This window comes from Dermacentor andersoni, chromosome 1 (genome assembly GCF_023375885.2).
Source record: "Dermacentor andersoni chromosome 1, qqDerAnde1_hic_scaffold, whole genome shotgun sequence".
Lineage (NCBI taxonomy): Eukaryota > Metazoa > Arthropoda > Arachnida > Ixodida > Ixodidae > Dermacentor > Dermacentor andersoni.
In genome coordinates, this window is record NC_092814.1 from 65,840,545 (window position 1) to 65,851,300 (window position 10,756).

Sequence of the window (10,756 nt, forward strand, 5' to 3'; positions counted from 1 at the left end):
AGGCAATACATCTAAATAACACTAATAAATTTTCCTGCATACCTTACTATAAAAGCACATGCACACCCACAGCAGAAGAGTATTGACCAAGGGCATAAAATCAAGACTGAATTTTTGTGCAGCCTAGATCTGCAGCCTGAAATGGACGAGTACAGCAATGTCTGTGCAACCATGAGCTGTAGCAGCAATGCTCATTTTGAGGCTGTATGCCTAAGGCTGAGAAACAGATGTTTCTTTTTGCAACATCCGTGGTTCCTATACTTGTGCTCTAGGGTGTACATGCATACACAGATATGCAAGACAACAAACATGCATGTACACATACAGACGTGCAAAAACATACATATCCTGCAACTCCATGCAAGCAGGACCAGGCTTTAGAAAAAACTGGGCCTTCATGGTATGATAAAGAAAATAAAGTTGCCAGTCAGCTTCTACCATAAAAAACATTTGTTATCGGTTGATTAATATGCCTAACTTACTGAAAATTTGAGCTCCAAAAATACCTGAAAATATGCATGTCCAAGATGATAGTCTAAGTTTCTCAATATACTACTATAACAGCAACACATGTGCGCATGCAACCCTCCTACCTCCCCCCCCGCCACCCCCCCACACAAGAACAAAAAAAGAGAAGCAAAGCAGGGCCAGTATAACGTAACAATTTCTTTCCCTTGATTCTATTCCATTTTTATCATCCACCACTCATAATCGGTCATGGCGACAACGTATGCGGAGCACCACTCGAACCACTTACCAAGTGCAAAAAGGAAAAGAACTGAAGTAACATTGTTACATTACCCTGAGCTGGTTTTCATGATACAATGTACAGGTGTTTACAGATAAAAATTTCAGGTCCCCATTTTGAGGTGACCAGTCTTGCCAGGCTTAAAATGCAGCACAACAAAGCTGATGAATTACATTAATGCAGTGCAAGGCATTCTCTTAAATTAGTATGTCTCTGTTAATGCCTTCCAATAAATGCTTGGGAATCTAGATGTGAACGTCTCAAGGCATCACTGTGTGCCTACGACAACAATGTGAACATTGCATACACCCACAGGGTTAATATAAAACTTTTCACTCGTGGATAAAAAGCAACATAATCAACAATAGGGAAGCACTGGGATTAAGAAATTACAAGAAAAAAACACACCTAGTGATCTGGTCCACTAGGCTAGTTGAATTTCAAGGCTTTTTCTTTGTGCTGTAGTGAAACAACACAGCAAAAAAGAAAGAAAGAGGGCAATACAGTTAAATCTGTCCCCCCACCCCTCCAAAAAATTATGCACTTTGACCCATAGTTGCCATTCAGTTTACAAATTAGTACTACCACTATTGACAACCTTTGTGGAAACAGTAGTTAGGTGAAACAAGGCAAAACTAATGTATCAAAACCAATGTATTAAGGAGGTACGGTAGGGTAAATCTTAAAAAAAGAATGTTTTGATTTCATTACTAAAAAATAATACACACTATATGGAGCAAAACCGTGCAGTGGCGAGTGCGCAGAAGTGCACGAAGCCATTTAAAAATCGCGCCCAAAACAGCGTATCCTGGTATTTAAAGGTTTGTTCACATGTTGTTTTCTATGATTTTTTTCTGCGCCTATGTATTTTTTATAATAAATATGGCTAGATCGGTTAAAGATATTCAATTTCTGCCATTTTCATAAGTTGTGATTGTAAATTTTCCCGCCAGGGATGCTTTTGTAGCACATTGAAGTGTAGTCGTTGCTTTTCTAAGCAAACCTAAAATTGCATTTTTTTCAATATCACTTTTTTGACATTTTTCGAACCTTGATGTACCTTTTCTGGAAAACTATCTGACCGATTATGCTGAAATTTTCTCAGATAATACTGAAATCCCTGGCAAATAGTCTGAAACTAAAACACTGAAAAAACTGTGCGAGTTAAAATTCTAGAAAAAAAAATAATTGGAAAGTGTCTCTTATGGAATGTGACAAGTGAGGGTAATTTTTTTTTTCTTGTGAGATGAATGTGTGAGCCCATTTCTTTCAGGTTCGGATTAAAGCCACTATAATATCTCATTACTGTGCAAAATGTCACAGTCATACTATTTCTTGCTTCTGAGTAAAGGTACATTTAATTTTACACCCCAGCCTAAAGCTTGGTTCTCAAATACAAAAAAAAAGGCTGCAGTGAAAAAAATTACACCAAGTGAAGGCCAAAAGCATTCTTCTTCGACACACAAAATTTCACAACAAAATATGGAACAGTTGTTAAGATATAAAGCTGAAACCAAGATGTCCCATTTACCCTACCACATCGCCTTAAAGGTACTAGAACATGTAAAAATGGTTACCCACAAAACTGCCTCAGTTTCATCTTTCTATGGTGCACCAGTTTCTCTTCTTGCTTTTCAAGCTTGGTGTTACTTACACAGAACATCCTGCACACTAAAGGCATCAAGAGTAATTTGTTATAAACATTCCCAAACGTAGACTGAGACCAAAACAATACTGCAATATTGTGGTCATTAAAGAATTAAAGAAAAAGCCTGCGAGGGAAATTTTAATACTTTGCTGGCACCACGCTAATACTTTATGACAACGCACGAGTGCTCAGAGACTCAATACTTGCGAACTGGTTTCTTACTGCTGCTCTTTCCCACATCATCGAAACAATTATGGTCTTCGTATGAATCATGTCAACTGCTTCACAGCACAGTAAGTTTTCTATGGTTTTTGTGATCTGAAAATAACGAGCCAGAATGATAGCAGTACTGGTGATTTTAAACAGGCCAGTAAACTGCTACAGTTCATCATGCAACCAAGCCATGGCAGCTATATATAATGAATAATCTGTTTTTTAACAAAAGTTATACTGCTGTTTGGTAACCCTGAACAATCTGATTTACACATGCGCCAGTGCTGTTTTGTAGCATTCTAGAGTTGCAGGCCTTCCAAAACAAAGTTGGCACACATGTAGCTCAGCTTTGTGTGGTTTATAATGTGGGCAGAAAACGAAAAGATGCAGGATTAAACCTGAAGAACATTAAATTACTTGTCCTCTTTATTCTGCAGTTTTTTAGCCCTACTATTTTTTTAAATCAAGAAACACTGATTAGCTGAACAGTCATAAACACACAGGTGCATATTAGCAGTCTGTGCAAGTGCACAAAACAATCTCCCTGGTCAACTTGCAACAGGCACACCTAGAATAAATTGAGTAATAAGATTGAAGGTGCATATGTGCAAATTAAGTTATGCTTAGCTGCACTCTTAAAAACCATCTTTAATTGCTATATTTTCCTATCTTCATAGCAAGCTAGGAACAAATCCAAATGTAAGTAAAATATATGTGCATTCTTCACCATTCAGCACCGTGAAATGTTAGCCGAACTAGCTAGCTGCCTATCACAAAGGTGATGCTCTTGTAGATTGCACAAGTATTGCACACAGTGATGAAACTAATAAAGGGTAAAATGAGACATCCACCCAAACGTAGCTAATTGCTACAAAAGAAACCCGTATGGGTTCCTCGAAAGAAAAGCATCATAGTTGAGCAAAAATTCGTCCTGGTCCGGGACTCGAACCCAGGACCACTGCCTTTCCGGGGCAGCCACTCTACCATTTGAGCTAACCAGGTGGCTAGCAGGTGGCAGGGCGAAGCCGAATTTATGAACAACTCGAAGCAAAGGCAAGAGTTTGACGTAATAGTACTGCGGAAACCCGCAAGGTGTAGAGAAGTAATTAATAAAGGGAAAATGAGACATCCACCCAAACATAGCTAATTGCGACAAAGGAAACCCATACGGGCTCCTCGAAAGAAAAGCATTACAGTTGAAGAAAAATTCATCCTGGTCCGGGACTGGAACCCGGGACCACCGCCTTTCCAGGGCAGCCGCTCTACCATCTGAGCTAACCAGGGGACTAGGAGATGGCAGGGCGAAACTGCGATGCTTTTATTTCAAGGAACCTGTATGGGTTTTCTTTGTAGCAGTTCGCTACGTTTGGGTGGATGTCTCATTTTCCATTTATTAATTACTTCTCTCCACCTTGCGGGTTTTCGCATAACTATTACGTCAGACAGTGATGAAACAATGAGTGCATCGCTGGAAGAACAAAAAATATGTAGGAGTGGAAAGTTACATACTAAGACTTGCTTCTGCTGCTGCCACCACAATGAAAGGCCCAAATGAAGAAGAAAGTCTAGTGACTCATCCCAGCTTCGTCTAGGTATGTGCAAAAAAAAAAGTTCTGTCAGGCAGGTTACACTGCCACAACACCACACATGTTGTATAGGTGAAGTATTAAAAGCTGTAGCCTCTTTTTTCTTCCACAGCAATTGACAGTAGGAAAAAACTAAAACAAGCAACTTATATGCCTCAGCAGCTCTTATGTAACTCCCTGAAAGACACCAGGGCTCATACCTTAACAGCAAACCAATGCACTAGCCAGAATGAAAGGAAGCTGCTGAACATGATCCTCGACTATGTCTAGAAGACATTTCTGAGTGAAACCAAAGTGCCTTTTACATAGGAATCCACAAATATGCAAGCCCGAATCAAGCAGCTCAGCAGAAACAAGCAAACATCAGCTCTCAGAGACCAGCTGTGAGATTAACGCAGCACAACAAAAGGACACAAGGAGTCGTCTAACTAAGGCTGTGTGCGAATGCCAGCTTTCTCAAGTCGTTCTCGCCGCCTCAGTCGTGGTGGGTCAGTGACCAAAAGACCAGCTAGGTCACCAGGATGCAGCAAGCTATAGAGGATGAGGGCTCCCTGGATGGATAACACACGGTCCTGGTGCTTCATGTCGTCAAACAGGTCCCAGTACATAGAGTGTTCCCATATGTGCTTGGTAAAGCACACTTTGCTCTTGTACAGCTTCCCTGGAAAGGTGAACAAAAGCATTTGACACTGCAGAGAAGTGTGCACTGCTCATAAGATTCATCATGCTCAAGGTCAGCTGTGAATCAATATTGAAGAGAGATCTGCACACTATTTAAGGTGTTGCTTTAAAGGGCCCTTCACCAGAACTTACTAAAAATTTTTTTTATACAGTGCGAAATTGTGAAGCACTGTCCAGGAAATGCTCTACCACAGTTTTTTTTTTTTTTTTTTTTTTCAGAAGGGCTCAGTAGCAGCTCAGATAGAAGCAAACTAAATGTTGCAACAGTATGGTGCAAGGAAGTGAGCTACCCTCCCTGAAGCAAAGATCCTCTCCCACTACCTCGACCTTCTTTTTCCCCCACTCCTTTACATTATTAATGCTATTAAAATTCTTTGGGAACTTCAGGTTGCAGTACGTCTGTCTCTTTGTCCGTACCTAAACTATTTCACGCCTTTCATTAACCATTGAGAACAACTCATCTTACCATACTGCATGTATTTTTGCTTTTGCAAGAACACTAAGGTTTGATCAGAAGCTCAAAGAAGCACAAGTGTTGCTTTGCCTTACTACCAAGAAGTATGCCTACTATCGACAGATGAAATGCAGTGAACTTCCGTTAATTTCACACTGACGGGATCGAAGAAACTGATCGAGCCGCTGGTCGAATTAAATAAGATGCAGAAAAATAAAACACCAGATCAAGCCAATGATTCATCTGGCAGTATTTGCTAGATTCATGCCCGCGAAATAATGTGCACCTGCTTTCAATGTGTATAAAGTAGAAAACTAACACATAAATTACATTAAAACTCTGAAACAAAGTAGAAATGTAATGCACACATAATTTTTTAGCAAGAAAAATGGGCAAGGGTCTAATGTTTGTTGCACAATGGTGGCCGGTTTTCTAAAGCCAGCTTTGCCATACTATTTTTGATGCAAAAGCGTCAAATGGCCCATTGAGTGAAAAAGCCGGCACCTGTCGTCTGTAGCAGCAAAACGGCAGGTAAATTGGCTGTGACACCACATCACTAGCGCACCTCTACGGAGCAGACCGGGTGAAAGGGCACACCTGTTGCTGCACTATCACGCCAAGTGCGGTGCCAGGGGAGAAGACATCGCCAAGATGCCACATCACCCTCACTTTCGCTCTCGGAAGCCTGGGTTATCTGCACATTCCTTGTCTGTGCAAGCTCTCGCCTGCATTCTAACTGCAGCTTAATAAGGCCAAAACAAAATGCACCAAGCATCTCAACGTGCTCGCTTGCCTGTGAGCAGTTCATACCTGGAAGGACTGCTTAGTGGCATTCAAGTGCACATTAATTTTTAAAAAAGCCGAATGTTAGAATCGGGTAAATAACATAATCAGACATTGTGAGCTACATTTATTGCTTCAAAGTCTTCCTAGGGCAGGCCGAAAATAGGCGTTTCCAGCAGGAGGTGATGTGTGTTCAATGCATTCGCTGTCTCGTAAGCTCCGCTGAGACGGATGCTGCCATTAAAGGGGCCACTATTAAGGTCACCACGGGGGTCAGACGCATGCATGCTGACTCGTCAAGTTCAAATTATTCGGTGAAGGTCAATTTTAGGATCGAAATAATGAAAGTTTGGGCTGATAGAAATGCATGGGTGCCAGCCTGGAACTTAGGCCATGAATGAATTGTCCGGAGCCGAATTAACAGATGTCTACTGTACTGTTACAAAACTAGAACATGCATTTACTCGTTTTGCATCAACTTCTGCTAGTGCAGAGCTGGTTGTAATGAAGCTACATAGGCAGAAGTTTAAGTAATTAATGTAATTAGCATGTTTAAATTTCACAGAATCCAATTACTAATAAGCAAAGGTGTTTGAATAGCGATATTCTTAAATCAAAATAAACAAATATATTCAAGGAAAGCTGTCGTCATATATTAAGCCAAAACCCAATGTGAGCGATTTTGTATGCAAAAGTGACAAGTGACAGCTTCAAGCGACGAAAGGGGCCGTTGCGTGAACAGATTGCTCGTTCTTGTTGCTCGATTGCTCAGTTCTGGAAATCTAGAATTCGTCGTCACTCATTGCCTGGAAGTGCTATGAGCGACTAGACAATAGTACAAAACCGGAAGAGGATGTACATCATGGACATACTGTCAGTTGTCACATGGAACGAGCAAACGAGTGAATTTTGATATGTGCAAGGATAAAAAACCTACTGAAAGACTATCAGAAATATTTTATGCTGCTCTGTAAAGCAAAACAAGTCAACTTAAGTTATTAAAGCATGAGTCACGCCAGTTTTGGTACGTATTTGCTGCTTTCATACCGGCAACACTGGGAAGACATTGCTCAAAGTTGTAGTTGTCGTTCACGTGGGGTTCTACTTGTAGGCGACGAGCGGATGTGACAACCATCTCTATCGGACCGCTTGTTGCCGTAACCCTTAAAAAAATAAGCCCTATTATGTTTAGGTCTCTGCCATTTATTGCAACTTAGTGTCACTGCTAGGTGGATGTTAATAGCAAGCAAATTTTAAATGTAATTTCGCTAACTGCCTAAACTGAGCTAAATACTTTTAAATTACTTATTTTAGGGAACACATTGTAATCACAAAACTGAAGTCGAGCTATGGTGCAGTCATATCTGGTTAGCAGAAATTCCAAGGCTAGCATCACATTCAAGATGGTATAGTATGGTACGAAAAACTTTATTCAGGTCCTTCAGGTCGCACTGGTTTCCTAGCCCGAAGCGTGCCGCTCCCACATCGGGACCGAAAGGCCTAGCCTCTCGGCCACATCGCAGACCCGATGGACTGCCCATGTCTGTTCTTCTAGTTCGGGGCTATGGAGAGCCGCATCCCAACGCTGTTTGGTGTTGTCTTTGTCACTGCGTAACATGAAGCACTGCCACAGCATATGTTCTAAGTTTGCTACGCTACCGCATCGCGGGCAAGTGCATGAAGACAAGGCTTTGGGAAATATTTTGCTTATTAATAGGGGATTGGGATAGGTACCCGTCTGCAAGAGCCTTCTCAGGGTGAGAGCTTGGGGTCTGTTTAGCTTTATGTGCAGAGGCAGATATGATCTGCATGCCAAGCAAAAGTGTTTCGCGAGTTCATTGCATGAGAGAAGATGGTCCCTGCAGTATGTAACCTCCAAGTCTGGCTGCCCTGACTCCACGCAGTCTGTAAGCCCTTGCGCAGCGTCGTAGGCCAACTCGTTGAGATTAGTTGGGGCTCTGTCAATTTCTCCCATGTGTGTGGGGAATCAAATGACTGTGTGCGGGTTAACATCCTTGCCACCGAGGATCACCAGGGCCTGTCTGGAAACGGTGCTCTTGGCAAAGGCTCTCACATTCAAGATGTCTGTCCAAAATTCATAACAGCTTCTTGGCCTAGTTGAGATTTCCTGAAAGACGTATTTACCGCTAATTGGACCCACACAAAAAGGAAGACACATTATCGCCAGTATGTCATCAATGTTTCTTCCATTTTGTAAGAGTCCTCTTAGTGGCAAAATATGTCTCTCAGGAAATACATTGGCATTCCAGTTAGTTCCCCAAAAGCGTCCCTCTAGCCATTATGAGACAATACAAAACTGGACCCTGGAATGTCAATGGATTTTTTAGCAGACTTTGGGGACAGATATCTCAAAAGTGCATGTATGCGTGCTGCATTGCTTCAGCCATGCAAACATGGGGACCATGGAATTAGAACAATACTTCTCATGAAGTGATGTATCAAATCTGCTGGCAGCCTAATGAGGAAACATCCTATACTAGATCACAGCAAGACATCAGCAAAAATAACTGACTGATCTAGACATCAGTTTAGAAACTGGTGCTTCTGCGCACAAATATTTTTTGGCAGAGCTTCTTGTGGGGCTGGCTGGTTTCGATGTTGAGGCATGGTTTTTTTGCATCACAATTGAAAGGAAAAGAAGAGACCTCTTGATTTTTTGTGTGTTCTTTCTTTTTCCTTTAATGGTGGTGCTAAAGACCATGCCTCAATATTTTCTGGCAATGACTGCGGCCACAGGTGGAGGAAATTAATATGGGCATTAAGTGTTAGTTCAGTTGGAATAATAATGACTATAATCAGCAGCCTCAGATTCTCCCAATGGTCTGATAACCACATCGTTTATTCAGCAAGAAGCGAAGACTCTAAAATCCATGTAATCGTACACCCTACTAATAAGCTTTGCTAACACACTGCAGCGGCTCTGGCTGTAGCACATTTGGTTTCCATGGTAAATTTGCTCCATGATGCCAACCAGCTGAGTTCACCACAAAATTTGTTAACTCCATGGGTAATTTTGACCATGCACAGCTAGAAATTGCAATTTATATAGCATTACAATTTACAAGAATGTAAGGTCATTAAGTATACAGTGACGGAATGGCAAAATTTTGGTCAGCTTTCAGAAAATCACACTTACTTAAGTCAGAAAAACAGAGGTAGATAAAGAGTACTATACTAGAGTTTCTGCTAATGCCCTTCAACAGCACACATATCGGAAAATTTTTAACTGACACATGAAAGAAAATTACACCACACAAATTAGAAGTTATTTGGAGCGCTTCAACTCAGCGAAATTGTTGCAATAATGTTTTTCTGGATGGAAGCTGCAGTAACTTCGTTCCGACCACTGGCCAAAGCAGGCTACCTGGTGGCATGTTTACGTGCCCGCAGCAGGCATACACTTCAAGCCGCGCATAGTGCAGAAAATTGGGGGTGATTCGCAGTCAGCACTATACTTACTCCGCACTTATCCTACTCACACCCGTGACAGCAAACATGAGACGTGCCAGCGTAAGTGCACCGAACAGGAAGGTTGCCATAATTTTCCTTAAAAATTCCAGGTTTCGATGCAGTAGCTGCAGAACAACTGCAGCTATACGGAAAATGCGGTTGCACTGCGTACTTGCCAATCCTTTCATATGACATTTTTATGAGCACAACAAGCACAATATAGGTAACTCGGGCGAATGCCAGTTAATCGCTTACGGTTTTACTAGTAGCTGGCATCAAAACACAGATTGCGTCACAGAATGGCACAACACGAATGACAGCAGTGTAGTTATGAACTGCCAAATGCTTACCACAGATGCTACAGTTTATGCCTCCTACAGACTTGTTACACGTATCTTCTTTCAGCATTGTCACAATTCCTTGAAGGTTGAGGCTCCGGTCAACGACGGTGCCATCACTCGAAAATTTGGAACGTTGCGAGTCATTTTTCAAACGTCTTGACCTCAGTTCTTGATCTTGCTGAAATGTAGCCGTCCTCATTTTGATACTGCACAAGGCGGCATGCGTCTTCACCGAAATAGCAAAAACGTCCGTCAGCGACGATTCTCGCCGCGTCGCTGCTGCAGGTATACTCAAGAGGCGATACTTGTCACACAGTCCACCCAGAGACCTATCGCCAAAACAAAACGAAGTTAACACACTCCGCGAAAGCGAAACTACAATCTTCGGAACTGGCCGAGAACACTGTCAACATACGCGCATCACTACCAAGATTATTTGATCTGTGGCATAAAAAAATAACACCCGTGATTTTAAAAGCGAGTGCCACTAGCAATTAAACGAAAGAACTGTATTAACGTTCATCACTGATGACAGCAAATAAAATGTCAAAAACTTGAGGCACTCTTCCGGTTCTTTATTCTATGCTCTTCCTTGCAACCCGGTGCGCGTGCCTTGGCGCGTGTTTGAAAAAAGTTTTGCGCTCACCGCTGCACTGTTCTTGCTCAAATTTTGCAGAACGATCACATTTTAGCATCGACTTCGTTTAGTATAACACTTGGCACAGTTAATTGCCTGATGTTTAAGGGAAAAATTCAAATTTACCTGCGCTTATGAGAATGCGAGCTGCTGCCGCGACGGCGCAAGCATCAATGTGTGTCGCCGCCTGCCGT

At 41.8% G+C, this 10,756-nt stretch overlaps 1 long non-coding RNA gene across 1 annotated transcript; it reads right to left on the reverse strand.

Moving 5' to 3' along the window:
* Positions 1 to 646: 646 nt before the first annotated feature.
* On the reverse strand, positions 647 to 10,418 carry LOC126545430 (uncharacterized). The gene is made up of 2 exons (XR_011892253.1): positions 9,935 to 10,418; positions 647 to 4,856 (listed from the first exon to the last, which is right to left on the reverse strand). It is a non-coding gene; the product is annotated as an uncharacterized lncRNA (long non-coding RNA).
* Between the last annotated feature and the right edge of the window lie 338 nt (positions 10,419 to 10,756).